The 21,374-nt window shown below is 44.4% G+C and overlaps 1 protein-coding gene across 1 annotated transcript in view; it reads left to right on the forward strand.

Moving 5' to 3' along the window:
- Positions 1 to 2,648: 2,648 nt before the first annotated feature.
- Positions 2,649 to 21,374, forward strand: part of LOC308580787 (uncharacterized protein) — a 59,179-nt gene continuing 40,453 nt past the window's right edge. Inside the window, exon 1 of the mRNA XM_081182959.1 lies at positions 2,649 to 2,739. The gene's annotated coding sequence lies outside the window, so the exon portion shown is untranslated. The remainder of the gene's footprint in view (positions 2,740 to 21,374) is intronic.

Consider the following 21,374-nt stretch of genomic DNA (forward strand, 5'->3'; position numbering starts at 1 on the left):
CCTTCCCGCTGGAGCGGTATGTAATAAAAAAATTTAAGGTCTTATATATAATAAATGTTCATAAATGTACCAACCAAGCACATACATAGATATGTGGACCACATGTCTGGAGCAGCACAGGAAAAGCAACAATATTCAAATTTCTGTTGCAGACTGCCTTTTCTGTGATGTATGTATGATGTATGGAGGGGTGGTCTTGAGGGCAGGGAATTTAAAAGGGCTATATAAGGGCAGGCACACTTTTGTTCTGGGTCCTCCTCCGTTCTCCTGCGTGTGAGGGGAGCACCCTGTTGCAACAGTTCAATAAAGATCAGGCTTACTGGCTGCTTTGCTTCTCAATATTCTCTGGTTGGCCTCTGTTATTTTCTCCAACTGATGGAGAACCTGCAAAGGACTCTACAACGGCTCTTGTGTCCCCCATAAGGGAATAAGGGCAGATTTTGTCTACAACAGGTACCTATATATCTACTTGCAGTTTGATGTGCTTTCGAACTGCTAGGTTGGCAGGAGCAGGGACAGAGCAATGGGAGCTCACCCCTTCTCGGGGATTCGAACAGCCAACCTTCTGATTGGCAGGCCCTAGGCTCTGGGGTTTAACCCACAGCGCCACCCGCGTCCCTATTGAGGACAATACGGCCTTGCAAAAGCGGGGGTCCAAAGCAGGCACAGTCCAGCGGGAGCAAAGAATGAGCTTTTATTCCCTATGCACACGTTCCCTCCCCGTCTCCCCATTGCTTGGGTGCTGCAAGGTTTTCCTTCCCCCAATTATCAAATAACAGACAAGAGGCTGAACATGGGGAGAAACGTCTCCTTCCTCCTCTGAGTTGCTTCCACTTCCGGCTTCACCAGCAGAGATAAAATCGGGGCTTGCAAAGGAAGGAGGGAAGGAGGCGGGAAGCGGGGCTGCATCCTGCGGAGGCGGAGGAGGGGGCTTCTTCCTAATCAAGCCTCCTAATTAAGCGCCCTCACGCCCTGCCTCCCACGCGGGGGCTCCCATTCCCGCCCCCGCTGCCCAGGATTTCGGGTGAGTGCAAAGCCAATGGCGGGGAAGGAGGGAAGGGGCTTTGCGAGGGGGTCCAGGATGAGAAGCCCCGGGACGGGGAGGAAAGAAGGGAGGAAAGAGAGCTGTTTTCTGAAACGGGTGGCCTTGAAGTGGAGGGGGGGTGGGAGAAGCTTCCTCCTGCATGGATCTGGTGCAAAGGGAGTTGCAGGGAAGGAGAGGGGAGAGGGGTGGGCATTGCTGGCCAGGATCGCCTTTATAAAAGTATTAACTTTAATTTTAATATCTATACTCCAGCAGAAGGCCCCTCGGAGGAGGACCTTATCTTTAGGCAACAGGCGAAAGCCTTGCTCTTCTCCCAGGGGTTTGGCTCATTAAACAATCTATGGACTTCACAACTGAATTGGGGGGGGGGTGTTTTTGTTTTTTACTCTGCTATGCATCTCTGTGTTTTTCTCTTGTAAGCTGCCCTGTGATCTTTGGAGGAAGGGCAGTATAGAAATGTGAAGAATAGCTGTAAAAATAGGAAGCCCTCTTGCGTTCAAGGGGGGGGGTTGGGACAAAGTCATTGATCAGCATGCATAACAGGTTGGGCTTAGGAGGGAATAATACTAATAAGAATAAGAGTAAAATAAAAATAAATAATTCATTGCTTGCCCCCTGCCCATCTGACTGTGTTGCCTCAGCCACTGGGCGATTTCCATCAAAAACACCAAAAAATTTAAAACATCGAAAAATTTCCTGTACAGGGCTGCCATCATAAGACTACTGTTTTGTAGAAATGGCCCTCAAATATAAAGAAATGCCCTCTTTAAGGAATTGCGTGGTGTAAACGTATATGTTGTCCTCTAGGTTCAAACACATAGTAAGAGCAAGCAGTGCTCCAAAGTGCTTCTCTTGTGAACTTGCCATCTAAGTTGTTTACTCCTGACCAAAGCTCCTGTTTCCCAAAAGGACTGGAGGGGGGGTCTCCTCACCACTTTTACCCCCCCCCACTCCCACTGCATGGAAGGCGGAGGACGTGTTCATTCACAATCCCAGTAAACCATGAAGTGAACCAGGCGCTGCATCTCCTTCCCCTCTCACTGGGCAGCAGAGGAGGGATGGGTTTGAAGGCTCTTCCTGCCTCTCTGCCCTGAGCAACATGAGCAAAGGGTGTTTCCAGGGCAGGAGGGCAGAGGAGGGGGCAGCGAGGGCGGAGGGAGCAGTGGGCGGATTCACGGCCTCTCCCAGGGGGTCCAGATGCAAGCAAGGGGCTTCCTTCTTCTCCATGCAAGGGCCACCCATGTATTCAGAGCAGTCCTTTGCAGATTAACTCTTAAGTTCCATGGGATCTACTCTCAGGCCACAAATGTGTGTACCATGCCAGCCTTAGGAAGGGAGGTGGGACAGGCAGGTGAAAGGAATTGCCAAAGGTGTTTGAAAATGGGTGGGGGCTCTTGGGAAGGGGGTGCCCAGTTGGGGCTTCTCCAGGGGCAGCAGAATGTCTTGGGCAGGAGAATCCCTGCAGGGGCTCTCAGACTCCCTTGGCTGCTTCTTCTCTCCCTCCCAGGAAGCTGCAACTTGCTCTGGCTTCTGCACTCCTCAGGAAGCTCAACCTGCAAACCTAGCTGAGACTGAACCTGCAACCCTGGCCAGGATGGAAGGAGGAAGATGGACGGTTGACCTGGTCAGGCTGTCTCCTGCATCCCTCCCCACAACCTCTGAGCATTCCCTCCCAGGACCCTTGGAGAAATCTGGTGAGTTCCAGGGGAGAGGAGATGGGGACAGGGATAGATGGATGGTGGAGGGAGAAAGAGGAAAAGATGGAGAGGAGACAAATGGAAGGAAGTTCCTGACAGGAAGAAGGAAGGGGTGAGGCCTTCTCCAAAGCAGCTCTTTGTTTCTTGAATCCCTTTCATAAAGTAGTGGGGGCAGATTTTCTCCTTCCAGGATTTTAAATCTTAGGAGTTACAGTGGTACCTCGGTTCTCAAATTTAATCTGTTCTGGAAGTCTTCCAAAACCAAAGCGTTCCAAAACCAAGGCGTGCTGTCCCGTAGAAAGTAATGCAAAATGGATTAATCCATTCCAGACTTTTAAAAACAACCCCTAAAACAGCAATTTTACATGAATTTTACTATCTAACAAGAAAGCAATAATCAATGTTCTGTACCATAAAATAAATAAGACAGTATTGTAGATGATAAAAATTAAAATTTTATATTTTTTCATACCTGCATTGATAGTCATTGTTTGAATGGGGAGCTTTTATCCCTTTCCACAGTCAATCAATCAAGCATAAAACAAAAAACTAAGCCTCAGTCAAAAATGAAAAAGCCACACAAACAAAAATGCAAAAAATAGGAAAAACTAAAGCTGCAAATGTCACCTCAGAACACTGCAACCAGAAACGGCTTGAATATTGATTGGGGGGGGGGGCTTAAATTAGCTGTCCAAGGGAACGAATGGGATGAAAAAAACCTTGATTACGATGGAGACGACTTAAATTAGCTGCTCAAGGCTAAAACGGAATGAAAAAAAGCCTTAATTAGGATGGGGGGCACTTAAATTTGCTGCGCAACAGTAAAAATGGAGCTCAGGAGCACGTTCGGTTTCCGGGGCAAACTTCAAAAACAGGAACACCTATTTCTGGGTTTGCAAATGATGAATCAACAGAAGCATAGTCAATCTATGGGCTTCCCCTTTTTTTGAAATATTTTTATTGGTTTTTACAAATACAAGTTTACATCAAAAACATTTGATATAATGTTTTTATAGCATTTTAAATGACAGATCCCGAGGTTTTTGCAAACCATGAAGTTCTTTCGTGCAATGGATCTCATGTTTTCCAGCGATATTGAGCAGGGAGTGGTGCGCAGACAGCTAATGGCTTGCAAGCAGGGGAGCCGATCTGTCCGTGAGTACTGGACTGAGTTCACCATGCTGGTTCACAGATTGGGGTGGGACTTATCGGCGCAACCCATTCAAATGCTATTTGAAGAAGGCCTAGCTTCCGCTGTGAAAGACGAACTCTCCCGGGGTCCCAGGGCAGATTCTATGGATCAGCTGACCAAATCAGCGCTGACCATAGGAGCGCGCCAGGAGGTGAGAGCTTTGGAGAGGCGGGAAGGGAAGGAAGGGGGAACGTTTGAAGGAGTTCTGCATTCCAGACATTCCAGAGACAACTTTCCCGCCGGCAGAGCCGATGGAAATCGGAACAGCGCGCGCGCGCAGTTTCAAAGCCTAGGGAGGGGGAAAAGAAGGAGGGAAAAGGCGCCCGGAAATGCTATCTCTGCCAACAGCCAGGTCACTTTGCCAGAGTCTGCCCCCAGAGGAAGGAATGGCAAGGGATGGTGGGAGCTGTTGAGGGAAGAGAGGAGGAAAAACCGGAGCAAGTAAAAGCCAACGCCTGGTTGCCACCGTTGAGGCACAGCAGCCAGGCCAAAGAGCAGTGAAAGTGCCCACGCCAGAACCTCCTAAACCTGCCCTAGTGATAGAAGTGTCGCTAGAGCTGCAAAATGGACACCCCCTAAAGATAAAGGCACTGTTGGACTCAGGCAGCTCCTGCAATTTCATGAGCAAAGAGTTTGCAGCTGAACACCAGATACAGACTATCCCTTTAAGCAACCCCCTGCAGGTGACCACCATCGATGGCAGGGAGTTGTTGAGAGGAGAAGTTAGCTTGCAGACCGTCCCAATGATAATGAAGGTGGCAAGGCACACCGAACTGATAGCGTTTAATGTGGCCACCTTAGGAGGAGCTCCTATTATTTGGGGGATGAGCTGGCTAGCGTTACATGATCCGCTGGTGGGCTGGCATCAGAGAGTGGTTTCCTTTTGTTCAGCACATTGCTTAGAACACTGCAAAGGGGGAAAGGGCTCAGCAGGGGCCCAAGCCACCCTCGCAGGGACGGAAGTAATGGAGAAAGTGAAGGTACCACCACAATACGCAGATCTCAGCGACGTGTTCAGCGAGAAGGAAGCTGACCAACTACCCCCGCATAGACCCTTTGACTGTCAAATCAATTTACTCCCTGGGGCACAGCTTCCTGTAGGCAAGTTGTACGCCATGTCAGACAGAGAAATGCAGGAGCTAAGAGAGTTCATTGACAAGAACCTGAAGAGAGGTTTCATCAGAGAGTCCAGAGCGGTGGGAGGTAGCCCAGTGTTTTTTGTGGATAAAAAAAACACGGACAAGCCTAGACTTGTGTGTGACTTTAGGGGGTTAAACGCAGTGTCTGAACCATTGGCCTTCCCTATGCCCAGGATTGACGACATTTTGACCAGGGTGCGGAAGGGAAAGATTTTTACAAAGCTGGACCTAAGGGGGGCATACAACCTGATACGTATAAGGAAAGGGGATGAATGGAAAACCACCATGTTCACCCCTTTGGGGGCATTTGAATATCTCGTTATGCCTTTTGGCTTACAAGCAGGCTCGGCGTGCTTTCAATCGTTTATGAACCACGTACTGGGGCCTTTGCTTTACAAGAATTGTGTGGCCTTCCTAGATGACGTGTTGGTGTATTCTGAAAATGAGGAGCAGCATGTGAGAGACGTCAGAGAAGTGTTGAGCAGGCTGCAAGCCAACCGGCTGTGGGTGAAACTGGAGAAGTGTCAGTTTCATACCAAGGAGGTGGAGTTCCTGGGGTACCGCCTGTCAGACAAGGGATTGGCCATGGATCCAGGCAAGGTCCAGGCAGTGCTGGAATGGAAAACACCCAAAACCAAGAAGGATGTGCAGAGGTTCCTAGGGTTTGGGAACTTTTATCGTAAGTTCATCCGAAACTTTGCCCACCTGACGGCGCCCATTACGGACTGTCTCAGCAGTAAGAAGAAATTCGTTTGGACTGAGGAGGCGGAGCGAGCTTTTGAGGAACTAAAAAGGGCCTTCGCCTCTGAAGAACAACTTCTGTATGTGGATTTACAAAAAAAGATGAGAGTCGAAACAGACGCATCAGCCAGAGCCATAGGGGCGGTGCTTCTTCTGCAGCCAGGAAAGGAGGAGTCAGAGTGGAGACCGTGTGCCTTTTTTTCGCGAAAGCTGAACAAATCCGAGAGGAACTATACGGTGTATGACCGAGAACTACTTGCCATTCATGAGGCTTTCCGGAGATGGAGGCACCTGCTAATTGGCGCACAACATAAGGTGCAAATGTGCACTGACCACAAGAACCTAGAGTATTGGAGAACGGCACGAGTGCTCAACCAACGGCAGTTGAGATGGGCTCAGGAGTTCTCCAAATTTAACTTTGAGATTTGTTACGTGCCAGGCCCAGAGAACATTAGGGCGGACGCTCTCTCACGCAAACCTGAATATTTGGAGGGGGAGGGAGCACCCGAAGAAAGACATGTCATTCCAGAGGACCGCTGGGTGTGTGGAGCAGCATTGGTGGGGCAAAGAGAACTGGTAGAGGGAACGGAGAATGATGAATACGCCCAGGACAAACTCGGGGTCTCAGGAGGGAGGGAGATAGACCCGGAGGTTTTGAGGAGAGAAACGGGGCGTTGTATTACAAGGGAGCGTTATATATACCTGAAGGAGAGTTGAGGGGAAAGGTACTCAAGCAGCTGCACGATAGCCCCACAGCAGGGCATTTTGGGCAACACAAAACCATGTGGCTGGTTACCAGGGAATTTTGGTGGCCCAAGGTCAGGGAAGATGTGCGGGAGTATGTGAGAGGTTGTGACCAATGCCAGCGAGCCAAAGGGGAGAGGCGGGCACCGGCAGGGTTATTAGAACCGCTACCCACACCTGAAAGACCATGGGAAGCAGTGGCAATAGATTTCATGACTGATCTGCCAAAGGCCAGAGGGAAAACAGCCATCATGGTTGTGGTAGACCTGTTAACCAAAATGGCCCACTTCATAGCCTGCTCACATGCTGTCACGGCAGAAGAAACAGCTAAATTGTTTGTAGAAAATGTGTTTAGGTTGCATGGCGCCCCCTTGAGGGTGGTCTCAGACCGAGGGAAACAATTTACTTCCAGGTTCTGGAGGAAGCTCATGAGCTTGCTGCATGTAGAGGTCAATTTTTCAACTGCCCGGCATCCTGAAACCAACGGGCAGGCGGAAAGAGCCAATGGCATCCTCCAGCAATATTTGAGGTGTTATGTCAATGACAGGGAGAATGATTGGGTGGAGAAGCTGGCGTTGGCAGAATTTGCCTACAACAATGCGGAGAATGTGTCCACAGGGATGAGCCCCTTTTTGGCTAATTACGGGTGCCATCCCAGGGCTTTCCCAGGGGGGGAAGGGGAGAGATGGAGCGTTCCAGCTGCCGAACAGTTCGTAGAAGAAATGGAAGCGATCCATCGTCAGCTCCAACTGAACTTAGACAGGGCCAAGGAGGAATATAAGAGGCAGGCAGACAAAAACAGAAGAGAAGGTGAAACCATTAGGGTGGGGGATCAGGTGTGGCTGTCAACCCAAGGGTTACCATTCAAAGGGGGTTGTAAGAAGTTAAGACCCAAAAGATTGGGTCCATTTGAAGTCACGCAACAGGTCAACCCAGTGGCTTTCAGACTCCGGTTACCGAACCACATGAAGCTGCATCCAGTTTTCCACAGGTCGTTGCTGTCACCGTATAAAGGGGACAGAGAAGGGAGGGTCAATCGAGGACCAGCAATGGAGGAAAGGGAACACAGCTACCATGTAGCGGAGATCCTCGATTCCAGGTGGAAGGGAGATCAAGTAGAGTATTTGGTAATGTGGGAAGGGGAACCGGAGTCGGAAAACACCTGGGTCATGGCAGAGGATGTCAATGACGAGGTTTTAATAGAAACTTTTCATCAGAGGTTCCCACGTAAACCTCAGCCTGTAGCGAGGTTCCGGAGGGAATACTTTGCCACCACCGACGAAGAAGAGGAGTTGGAGGGGTTCACAGATTCCGAGGAGGAGGAGGATTCAGCGAGCCGGAAACGGCGACCGATGGAGGGAAATGTTCGAGACGTCTGAAGATGAAGAGGATTCGTTTCGGGGTTTTACCTCCTCACCGCCCAGAGGAGAGGGAACGGGAGGGGGTGAAGGGGGCCCTGGAGGGGAGGTGGATGTCAGGGAACTGCCATCGGAGGAACAGGTGGTGAAAGGGCTCACGGAGGCTGGGAGAGACTCGGCAGCGGAGGCAGGCACCAGCAGGGGGAGAGATGGGTCGCTGGTGGAAGGGCTCACGGAGGCTGGGAGAGACTCGGCAGCAGAGGCAGGCACCAGCAGGGGGAGAGATGGGTCGCTGGTGGAAGGGCTCACGGAGGCTGGGAGAGAGTCAGCAGCTGAAGCAGGAACCAGCAGAGGGAGAGGTGGATCTCTGAGGGAAAGTGAGCAAGAGGGAGGGCTCAGGGACACGTCCAGCGAGAACAGTGGGGAGGTATCAGAACCTCCCATAGGGAGACCCACTCCTCGCCGGAAACTGTCACGCCGTGAGTCCAGAAGACGTGTTTCCGTTAAGGAGGTTTTATGCTGGAAACGATTCCGAAAGCAACCACTGTCGGAATCTGCAAGCGACTAGAGCAGCCATGTCTGAGGGGCTCTGTCACAGACAGAAGTTTGTGGGCTTGAACAAACTCTGAGGGACTACTATTTTACGCACAAGCAGCTCATCATCCCATCACAACTATATATGTATCATAGTACCTTTTCCAGTGTTGCATCGCCAACAGACATCGCTATAATTTTTATTCGTTTTTGTTATTCTTTCAGGTGTTAAATACCATCTATGTTGTACTTTGAGGTAATTTTCTTTCAGTATATAACACATCGTGAATTTCATATCTTCTTTCCACAATTTTTCCCATTGTTTAAACATAATATTTTTCCCAATATCTTGCGCCCATTTAATCATTGATGCTTTAACCAATTCATCCTTTGTTTCCCACTCTAAGGTCAGATTATACAATTTAGATATATTATTTGATTTTTCTTGTATTAAATATTTATCAAATTTTGATATTTCTTTTTCAAATCCTAGCTTTTTGTCTTTCGCTAATCTATACTTAATTTGAATATATTGGAACCAATCACTAATATGAGCTTTAATTTCTGTATAATCCTTTAATTCCAATTCTCCGTTTTCTTCCTTTAATACTGTTTTATAGGTAACCCAATTTTATTTCATATTTAATTTTTTCACTGAGACAATTTCTGCTGGCGATGCCCACCAGGGAGTTTTCGGTTCTAGGAGTCTTTTATATTTCTCCCATATTTTATATATAGACTTTCTGACTATATGCCCTAGGAAGCCTTTATGTACTTTGACTTTTTCATCTATTAGATAGGCATGCCATCCAAATCTCGTCTCTACTCTGTCTAAATCCAATACATCCGAGTCATCTAATTTGATCCATTCTTTTAGCCAGGTCAGACCCACCGCATCATGATATAACTCCATGTCTGGGAGACCAAATCCTCCTCTCTCCTTCTTATCTATCATTATTTTGTGTTTTATTCTTGGCTTTTTCCCTGACCATACGAATTTAGCCAAATCTCTTTTCCAGTTATTAAAACATTTATCTCCTCCTAGTATTGAGATACTTTGAAATAAAAACATCATCCTTGGTAATATGTTCATCTTTATTACCGATATTTTCCCTAGTAAGGAAAGATTTAATTTCCCCCATACTTGCAAGTCATTTTTTATTTCATTCCATGTTTTCCCATAGTTCTCTATAGTGTTTGTTGTTAAATTTATTCCAAGATACCTTATTTTCTTTTTAATTTCCAATCCTGTAATTTATTGTAATTTCACTTTATCTTTTTCTTCCATATTTTTCACTAGTATTTTGCTTTCCCAAAGTTTAATTTGTATCCTGCTAATCTGCCATATTCGTTTATGCATTCCAATATTCTAGGTGTACATTGTAGGGGATTTTCTGTTGTGATCATAACATCATCTGCAAAGGCTCTTGTATCTTTTTTCACCAACTGCTATTCCTCTTATTTGGTTGTCCTGCCTTATTTTCTGTAATAGAACCTCTAATACTATTGTAAATAGCATTGGGGATAGGGGCATCCTTGTCTTGTGCCTTTAAAGATGTTGATTTCTTCTCCAAACTCTCCATTAATAATAATTTTTGCTTTCTGTTGGTCATATATTGCATTTATACCTTTTTGGAATTTTTCACCTAGACACAACTCTTTTAATAGTTTTTTCATGTCTATCTTAAAGATATTGTTTAGTTGATGGTACTGTAACCAGTCAGTTACAGCTTCCCTTATCTCTTCAAAATCTTTTTATTTCAGTTGGTTTTCAACTTCAGTTAAGAGCTCTCTATAAGTCGGCCAATTACTTCTCATATTCAATTTTTTTCAGAGATATTGCTTCCAAGGGGGAAAGCCACCAGTGTGTTTTTTACTCAAACAAATTTTTATACTTCTCCCATACCCTAAAAATTGATTTTCTTACTGTATGATTCTGAGAAGCTCTATGCACCTAGGCCTTTTCCTACCATAAATATCCATGCTATCCATAATTCATGTCCTTCCAGGTCTAAAATACAGTATCTGTGTTTTCCAATGTAATCCATTCCTGGTTCTAGCAGATACAGGATGCTTCATAATAAAGATTCAAATCCGGCAGGGTGAAACCACCTCTCTCTCTTACATCTGTTAATAATCTATTTTTTATCCTTGGTTTCTTCCCTTTCCAAATAAACCTAGATATATCTCCTTGCCATTTTTCAAAGCATCCTGCGTTGCCTATTGCCGGGACTGATTGGAATAAAAATAACATTTTTGGCAATACATTCATTTTTATTACTGATATTCTTCCCCAAAATGATAAATCCATTCTTCCCCATATCTCTAAAGCTCTTTTTATTTCTTTCCACTCATTCTTGTAATTGTCTTTAAAAATATTAATATTCTTAGCTGTCAAACAAATCTCTCAGTATTTGACTTTGTTATGTATAACTAACTCTGTTTTCTGTTGTAATCCTTTTGGCCTTGCTCCATTGTGCTTTTTACCAAAAACATAGTCTTATTCTTGTTTAGTTTAAAGCCTCCGGCCTGCCCGAAGTCCTGTATCTTTTTTTACTACCTTTGGTGGAGTATTTATGGGATCCTTTACTGTAATTACAAGGTGAACTGCAGAAGCTTTTAATTTATATGCTTTATTTTCTACTGTTATTCCTGTAATTAATTTCTCCACTTTTTCTCTCTCACCAGGGCCTCTAATACCAAAATAAATAATAATGGTGATAGGGGATATCCTTGTCTTGTCCCCTTCGTTATTTTACACTTTTCTTTTATAACCTTATTAACAATCAGCATAGACTGTTGGTAAAAATAAATTGCATCAATTACTCTCCCAAATGCTTCCCCAAAATTCATTTTTTCTTTTATCTTTTTCATAAAAGCCCATGAAACATTATCAAAAGCCATTTCGGCATCAATAAACATTAAGACCGCTTTTTTCTCATTTCTTACTTCCAAATATTCAATAATATCAATTATATTCCTTATATTCTCCTTCATCTGACGTCCTCGTAGAAAGCCGGCCTGCTTGTCATGAATTTTTTCTGCTAAAACACCTTTCATTCTATTGCCCAAGATATGAGCAATACTCTAAATGGACTTCTATGGACTTCCATCCTACAGGAGTGATGGCCAACAACGTGGATAGCTTGAAAAAGAGGATTAGACTGAAAGCAGAGGAAGAAAGGGGGCTCTTGTACTCAAATCCTGCTTGCTGGTTTCCCGCAGGCATTTAGTTGACAACTGTGAGAACAGGATGCTGGACTACGTGGGCCTTTGCCCAAATGAGCAGGCTCTTCTTATGTTCTGATACAGGCATCCCCATACTTGGCCCTCAAGATGTTTTGGGACTACAACTCCCATCATCCCTGGCTAACAGGACCAATGGTCAGGGCTGATGGGAATTGTAGTCCCAAAACATCTGGAGGGCCAAGTTTGGGGATGCCTGTTCTAAGATATTGCAATATTTTTACAGTTACATGTGGCACAGTAACATGAGAGTTTGACTTCTTAGTCATAGGAGAGACTGCTATGGACTTCCATCCTACAGGAGACAGTGATGGCCAACAACTTGGATAGCTTGAAAAAGAGGATTAGACTGATGTCTGTGCTCTGCCCTCACGGTCCTAGGCAAAAATGTTTCTTAATACTAGTTCCTGGAAAGCACAGGAAGTCAGAGAAGGCTCTTGTACTCCAATCCTGCTTGCTGGTTTCCCACAGGCATCTAGCTGGCCACTGTGAGAACAGGATGCTGGACTAGGTGGGCCTTTGCCCAATCGAGCAGAATCTTCTAATACAGGCATCCCCAAACTTGGCCCTCCAGATGCTTTGGGACTACAACTCCCATCATCCCTAGCTAACAGGACCAGTGGTCAGGGGTAATGGGAATTGTACTACCAAAACATCTGGAGGGCCAAGTTTGGGGATCCTAATATATTGCAATATTTTAACAGTTACATGTGGCATAGTAACACGAAAGTTTGACTTCTTAGTCATAGGAGAGACTGCTACTTGAACCTGTGATCCTTTCCTCCCTGGACAAAGAGAAATACATAGATGTCTCTAAGAAGCCTATTCCACCACAGATTATAAAATAATGCAGTTTATTAAGTGTGAATGGAGTGATCATGTGTTGTTGCCATTATCTCATCTGCATTCCTAAAAGATTGGAAAATAGAACAGTGGAAAAAAGTGACAGTATTAAAATAGGAGAAGGTGCATACTTGGACTGGCGTGTGTTCAGTTCCTTTCTTGTCTTGAAAGTCTTAACAGGATTCCCTTCCCCCTCCCCCACTCCCAAACAGGTGAGGAAGATGATGGCCAGAATTCTATGGAGCCATCTGTGAATTCATTGGGAAGAACAAAGAAAAGGTTTAAATGCATGGAATGTGGGATGTTCTTTAGTCACAGTGGAAGACTGAGGACACATCAACGAATTCACACAGGGGAGAAACCATTTAAATGTACTGACTATCGAAAGAGCTTCAGGGACAATGGAACACTTAGACAACATCAACAAACTCACACGGGGGAGACACCATTTGAATGTATTGAATGTGGAAAGAGCTTCAGTAGAAGTGAACACCTTAGAATACACCAACGAACTCACACAGGGGAGAAACCATTTAACTGTATTGAATGTGGAAAGAGCTTCAGTCAAAATGGACACCTTAGAAGCCATCAACTAACTCACACGGGGGAGAAACCATTTAAATGTATTGAATGTGGAAAGAGCTTCAGTGGAAGTGGAAACCTTAGAGTACACCAACGAACTCACACGGGGGAGAAACTATTTGAATGTATAGAATGTGGAAAGAGCTTCAGTGGAAGTGGAAACCTTAGAGTACACCAACGAACTCACACGGGGGAGAAACCATTTAAATGTATTGAATGTGGAAAGAGCTTCAGTGGAAGTGGAGAACTTAGAAGACACCAACGAACTCACACGGGGGAGAAACCATTTGAATGTATAGAATGTGGAAATAGCTTCAGTAGAAGTGAACACCTTAGAATACACCAACGAACTCACACGGGGGGAAAACCATTTAAATGTATTGAATGTGGAAATAGCTTCAGTAGAAGTGAACACCTTAGAATACACCAACGAACTCACACGGGGGAGAAACCATTTAAATGTATTGAATGTGGAAATAGCTTCAGTAGAAGTGAACACCTTAGATTACACCAACGAACTCACACGGGGGAGAAACCATTTGAATGTATAGAATGTGGAAAGAGCTTCAGTGGAAGTGGAGACCTTAAAAAACATCAACGAACTCACACGGGGAAGAAACCATTTAAATGTATTGAATGTGGAAAGAGCTTCAGTGGAAGTGGAAACCTTAGAGTACACCAACGAACTCACACGGGGGAGAAACTATTTGAATGTATAGAATGTGTAAAGAGCTTCAGTGGAAGTGGAAACCTTAGAGTACACCAACGAACTCACACGGGGGAGAAACCATTTAAATGTATTGAATGTGGAAAGAGCTTCAGTGGAAGTGGAGACCTTAGAAGACACCAACGAACTCACACGGGGGAGAAACCATTTGAATGTATAGAATGTGGTAAGAGCTTCAGTCGAAATGGAAACCTTAGATTACACCAACGAACTCACACGGGGGAAAAACCATTTAAATGTATTGAATGTGGAAATAGCTTCAGTAGAAGTGAACACCTTAGAATACACCAATGAACTCACACGGGGGAGAAACCATTTAAATGTATTGAATGTGGAAATAGCTTCAGTAGAAGTGAACACCTTAGATTACACCAACGAACTCACACGGGGGAGAAACCATTTAAATGTATTGAATGTGGAAAGAGCTTCAGTGGAAGTGGAGACCTTAGAACGCACCAACGAACTCACACGGGAGAAACCATTTAAATGTACTGAATATGGGAAAGAGCTTCCATCCATATAGACATCTTATAAGACACCAACTAACACATGGGGAAGAAACCATTTTAATGTATGGCATGTGGAAGGAGCTGCAGCAAAAGTAGAGCACTTAGAATACACCAACTAACTCATACAGGGGAGAAACCATTGGAATGTATTGAATGTGGAAAGAGCTTCAACAGGAAGGATAAACTTACATTACATTGGCGAACTCCCACAGGGGAGAAGCTTAAGTCAATATGGAAGCTTAGGAAACATCCGCTGACTCACATGGGGAAAACCAGATTTATGAAACGTGGAAAGAGCTTCAGAGGGAGTGAAGACCTTACTATCCATAAGAAAATTCACACAGGCAGGAAACCATATAAATGTATGGAGTTTTCCACTCAGGTTTCCCAGATTTCCTGGGAAGTGAAGATGATTGTCAAGTCTCTGGATGTACAGAAAAGAACTTCAATAATAATAATAATATTTTTATTTGTACCACGCCCACCTGGCTGGATTTCCCCCGCCAATCTTGGTGGCTTCCAACAAAAAACCTGATTTCCTGGGAAGTGAAGATTATTGTCAAGTCTCTGGATGTACAGAAAAGAATTTGGCAGTGTTTGTTTTCAATAATAATAATAGCAACAGCAACAATAATAACAATAATATAATTTATGCCACACCCATCTGGCTGGCTTTCCCCTGCGGCACAGCCACTTGGTGGCTTCCAACAAAATATTGGAATACAATAGTCCTTCAGATATTAAAAGCTTCCCTAAACAGGGCAGCCTTCAGATGTCTTTTAAAGTCTGCTGGCTGTTTTTTCCTTTGACATCTGGTGGGAGGGTATTCCACAGGGAGGGCACCACTACCGAGAAGGCCTTCTGACTGGTTCCCTGTAAGTTCACTTCTCGCAGTGAGGCAACCGCCAGAAGGCTCTTGGTGCTGGACCTCCATGTCCAGGCAGAACGATGGGGGTGGAGACTCTACTTCAGGTATACTGGATTGAGGCCGTTTAGCGCTTTAAAGGTCAGCACCAACGCTTTGATTTGTGCTCAGAAATGCAATGGGAGCCTATGTTGGTTTTTCAATACCAGTGTTATGTGGTCTTGGCGGCTGCACCCCGTCACCAGTCTAGCTGCTGCATTCTTGATTAGTTGCAGTTTCCGGACCACTTACAAAGGTAGCCCCACGTAGAGCGCATTGCAGTAGTCCAAACAGGAGATAACTGGAGCATACACTACTCTGGCAAGACAGTCTGAGGGCAGATAGGGTCTTAGCCTGCGTACCAGATTGAGCTGGTAAACAGCTGCCCTGGACACAGAATTGACCTGCGCTTCTATTGACAGCTGCAAATCCAAAATGACTGTGCACCTGGTCCTTTAGGGGCACAGTTACCCCATTCAGGACCAGGGAGTTCTCCACACCTGCCTGCCTCCTGTCTCCGAAAAAAGGACCTCTACCTTGTCAGCATTCAACTTTAATATGTTAGCTGCCATCCATCCTCCAACCACCTCCAGACACTCACACAGGACCTTCATCATCTTCACTGGTTCTGATTTGAAAGAGAAGTAGAGCTGGGTATCCGCATACTGATGAACATCCAGCCCAAACCCCCTGATCTCTCCCAGCGGCTTCATGTAGAAATCTGAAAAGCATGGGGAGAGGACGGAACCCTGAGGCACCCCACAAGTGAGAGCTCAGGGGTCTGAACACTCATCTCCCAACACCACTTTCTGAACACGGCCCAGGAGGAAGGAGTGGAACCACTGTATAACAGTTCCTCCAGCTCCCAGCCCCTCTAGACGGTCCAAAAGGTTGTTATGGCCGATGGTGTCAAAAGCCTCTGAATGATCCAGCAGAACTAGGAAACAGCTCTCACTTTTGTCCCTAGCCCGCCGGAAATCATCGTGTCCAGGTCAGTTTCAGTCCCATGGTGAGGCCTGAATCCCAACTGGAAGGGATCCAAATGGTCCACATCTTCCAGGCGTCCCTGGAGTTGTTCAGCAACCACCCAGTCAATCACCTTGCCAAAGAATGGAAGATTTGAGACTGGGCGATAGTTGGCCATATTGGCTGGGTCTAAAGATTTTTTTTTAAAGAAGCACTTTAATACAGTGGTGTCTCGGATTACATACGCTTCAGGTTACAGACTTCGCTAACCCAGAAATATTACCTTGGGTTAAGAACTTTGCTTCAGGATGAGAACAGAAATTGTACAGCAGCAGCAGGAGGCCCGATTAGCTAAAGTGGTGCTTCAGGTTAAGAACAGTTTCACGTTAAGAACAGATCTCCAGAACGAATTAAGTTCTTAACCTGAGGTACCACTGTAACTGCCTCTTTCAGTGTGTCTGGGAAGGCTCCCTCACAGAGAGAAGCATTCACCACCCCACGGAGCCCATCGCCCAGCCCTTCCCGGCTAGCTTTTATGAGCCAGGATGGGCAAGGATCACGGAGACAGGTGGTTGGTTTGACTCATCTAAGCAGCCTGTCCACATCCTCGGACATAACAGATTGGAATCGATCCCACGCAACTTTACTAGACAGGACTCTAGCACTCACCAGCCCCCGCCCTGCTCCCACGGGGGAGTCTACCTCTCTTAATCTGAGTGACTTTATTTGCAAAAAAACTTTGCAAAATCATTGCAGGAGATCATGTGGCCTGTACCGGGCGCCATTGGAGAGATGGTTCCATTAAATTGCAAACCACCTGAAAGAGTCTCCTGCTGCTGTTTTCTGCAGATGCAGTAGAGGGGGTGAAGAAGGTTCTCTTCACCTTCACTATCGCCATTTGGTAGGCTCAACGTTGAGCTCTAACCCGTGTCCGGTCAGATTCAGAATGAGGTTTCTGCCACTGGCGCTCTAGCCATCTCGTTGCCCTCAGATCCTTGGAAAACCATGGGGCTGTCTGGTCTCCATGCAATCGGAGTGGGCTTTTTGGAGCCAGATACTCAATAGCCCTGGTTAACTCCACATTACAACAGGCCACTAGGGAATCAGCTGAAAGGCCATCAACATGGGATAAAACATCCCCTGCCACTCTCTGGAAACCATTTGGATCCATTAAGTGGCGTTGGCGGACCATCCAAATCGAACCCACCTCCCTGCAGAGGGGAAGGGTTGTGGAGAAGTCCAGTTGCACCAGGAAGTGATCTGAACATGGCACTTATTTAGTTTCGCTTTTACTTAGTGTCAGATCATCAACATCCATAGAGGAGAAAAACCAGGTCTAAGGCATTTCTGCGACTATAAGTTGGGCCAAACTTATTTAGAGACAGCCCATGGAGGCCATGCTTTCCACAAAGTCCCAATCGGCCCCTTGTAAGGTTGTGTCGGCGTGAATGTTAAAATCCCCCAGGACAACCAAATTAGGAGTCTCCAGGAGAACATCTGCCACAACATGAAGCAGCTTGGGCAGGGAATCCTTGGTGCAGCGGGGTGGTCGGTACACCAAAAGGAATCCTGTACTGCCCCTATTGTCCAACTTCAAGAATATGCACTCAGAGAACTGTGTCTTCCCAATAGGACGCCTGGTGCAAATTACTGACTTCCTACAAATCACTGCAAACCACCCACCCCTTTGCCCACATGACTTGGGTTGCTGTGCGTAAGAGAAACCTGGTGGACAAGCAGTGGCAAGGACAGGTCCACCTGCTTCATCCCACCAAGTCTCTGTTACACATGCCAGGTCAAGTTCTCCATCCACGATCAAGTCATGGATGGCAGTGGTCTTATGAATCATTGACCTGGCATTCCATAGCAGCACCTTCGGGTCATGTGGGTCTCCCTTGCTGATTCCAGTATCCATCCAAATGACACCAGACCCGGAGGCAGGGATAGTCCTCAAACTAAGATGGGTGGCAATACTATTTGATGACCCTCTTTTTTTCTTAATTTATACTTCGACATCACACAAACAAGCATTGAATAAAACGAACAAACAATAGAAAACAGAAGAAAATGCAAAAACTAAATTACAAGGATCTAAACATAATATGCAATCAAAAATGCAAAACATTATATTCTCTCCAAAAAAGGAAAAAGAACGGGGGAAAAACACCAAAAAAGAAGAAAGGGGGGGGATGACTTCTTACTAACTCCATGTGGCTCTTTATTCTTCATATCACTAGTTGACTGTAATGATTAATTTTTTGGAGAATTATTCTAATTACCTGTGAGATTTTTATTCTAAATTAAGCCAAGTATGAATCTGGAAATCGGTTCTCTTCGTATAATTTATAAAGACTTCCCACTCTCTCCTTATTTTCTCATTAGAATAACTTCTTATTAAACCTGTAAGTCTGGCTAATTCACGATATCCTTACAATTTAAGAACTCTTCCTTCTTTTGTTGGTGTTATGTTACTTCTCCAATTTTTAGCCATTACTATCCTGGCCGCCATTACGGCATACAATAATATTCTTTTGGCTTCTTTTGGGATGTCTGTTGTTCATAGAATCATAGAATCATAGAGTTGGAAGAGACCACAAGGGCCATCGAGTCCAACCCCCTGCCAAGCAGGAAACACCATCAGAGCACTCCTGACATATGGTTGTCAAGCCTCTGCTTAAAGACCTCCAAAGTAGGAGACTCCACCACACTCCTTGGCAGCAAATTCCACTGCCGAACAGCTCTTACTGTCAGGAAGTTCTTCCTAATGTTTAGGTGGAATCTTCTTTCTTGTAGTTTGGATCCATTGCTCCGTGTCCGCTTCTCTGGAGCAGCAGAAAACAACCTTTCTCCCTCCTCTATGTGACATCCTTTTATATATTTGAACATGGCTATCATATCACCCCTTAACCTCCTCTTCTCCAGGCTAAACATGCCCAGCTCCCTTAGCCGTTCCTCATAAGGCATCGTTTCCAGGCCTTTGACCATTTTGGTTGCCCTCCTCTGGACACGTTCCAGTTTGTCAGTGTCCTTCTTGAATTGTGGTGCCCAGAACTGGACACAGTACTCCAGGTGAGGTCTGACCAGAGCAGAAGACAGTGGCACTATTACTTCCCTTGATCTAGATGCTATACTCCTATTGATGCAGCCCAGAATTGCATTGGCTTTTTTAGCTGCCGCGTCACACTGTTGGCTCATGTCAAGTTTGTGGTCAACCAAGACTCCTAGATCCTTTTCACATGTACTGCTCTCAAGCCAGGTGTCACCCATCTTGTATTTGTGCCTCTCATTTTTTTTGCCCAAGTGCAATACTTTACATTTCTCCCTGTTAAAATTCATCTTGTTTGTTTTGGCCCAGTTCTCTAGTCTGTCAAGGTCGTTTTGAAGTGTGATCCTGTCCTCTGGGGTGTTAGCCACCCCTCCCAGTTTGGTGTCATCAAACTGTTAATAGGCCCCAAAAAACATTTCTTTAAGTTTGCACCTCCAACACTTTCCACTGGTGTTTTGGTACATTTTAGCCAATTTCGAGGGTTTAAGATACCATCTGTACATCATTTTTTTAAAAAAATATTTTATTGTATAACATGCTGTAAATCTTATGTCTCTTTTCCATAAGTTTCCCCAGTTTTCTAAATCAATTGAATGACCGATATCTTGTGCCCATTTGACCATGACATCTTTAAACTCTTTGTCTCTTAAGTGCCAGTTTAATAATAGTTTATACATTTGGATAAATTTTTATCATCATTTATAATCAATTTTTTGTCTATTTCAGATAATTTTGTATCAAATCCATTTACATTCTTGTCTTCCTCAAAAATTGCATTTAATTGATGGTATTGAAACCAGCCTATTTCTGTATGCCTTATTTTTTCATATTTTTTTCATTTGTAATCTATTATTTACTTCCTCTAAAAGATCTTTATATGTCAACCAATTTGAATCCATATTTTTTCTTTTTACTGCCTCTGCCTCCATTGGTGACAACCACCATGGGGTTTTTGGTTCTAATAATTTTTTGTTCCTTTCCCAAACTTCATATAAGGCTTTCCTAATAATGTGATTTAGGAATCCCTTGTGGATTTTTGCTTTATTATAACCCAGGTAGCCGTGCCACCCCACTATATTATCCCAGCCCTCAATATCCAATAATTTAGTATTCTTCAAGATCATCCATTCCTTGAGCTAGACCAGGCAGGCAACTTCATAGTAGATCCTAAAATCTGGCATTCCAAACCCTCCTTTGCTTTTGGTTTTTGTTAATAGTTTAAAGTTAATTCTGGTTTTTTTGCCCGGCCAAATGTATTTTGCCAAATACCTGTGCCATTTTTAAAAACAATTTAAGCCATTAAGAACCGGAATTGATTGAAAAAGGAACTGCATTTTTGGTAAAACTACCATCTTGATTGTAGAAATTCTTCCCCACAACGTGAGTTTTAATTTACACCAGATTTCTAAGTCTTTCCTAATTTTGCTCCATACCTTAATATAATTGTCTTTCTATAAATTAATGTTTTTCATGGTTATCCAAATTCCTAAATACTTTGCTCTGTAATTTTAAGTCTATTTCTAACTTTACTTTTTCTTGTATATCTAATTTTTTTACCAGGAGTTTTTTTTTTCTTTATTAATTTTGAATCGTGATAACTGTCCAAACGCCTTTCTTTTCCTTTCCTTTTATTATAATAATTTTTATTGATTTTCTTTCTTACAACAAATATCCATCACCATCACTAAATATTCCTATATCTCATCATAGTCTTTCAATTTTAACTTTCCTTCTTGTTCTATTAGTAATTCTCTGTATGTTGGCCATATTCCTTTCATTGTTGACATGTTAAGTGATAGCGCTTCAATGGGTGATAGCCACCATGGAGTTTGGGGTTCCAATAATTCTTTGTATTTTCCGCATACCTTTATTAAAAACTTATTATAGTATTGTGGAGTCCTTTGTGTACTTTTGTTTTCCCATACCACAAATATGCATGCCAACCAAATCTGTTGTCATGTCCTTCCAGTTCTATTGCCTCTTCTTTCTCCAATTTAACCAATCTCGAATCCGAGTAAGACAAGCTGCTTCATAGTAAATTTTGAGATCTGGAAGGGAAAAGCCTCCCCTTTCTTTTAAGTCTGAGTTTTGTATTTTATTC

The sequence above is a fragment of the Podarcis bocagei genome, assembly GCF_964188305.1.
Source record: "Podarcis bocagei genome assembly, chromosome: 2".
NCBI classification, from domain to species: domain Eukaryota; kingdom Metazoa; phylum Chordata; class Lepidosauria; order Squamata; family Lacertidae; genus Podarcis; species Podarcis bocagei.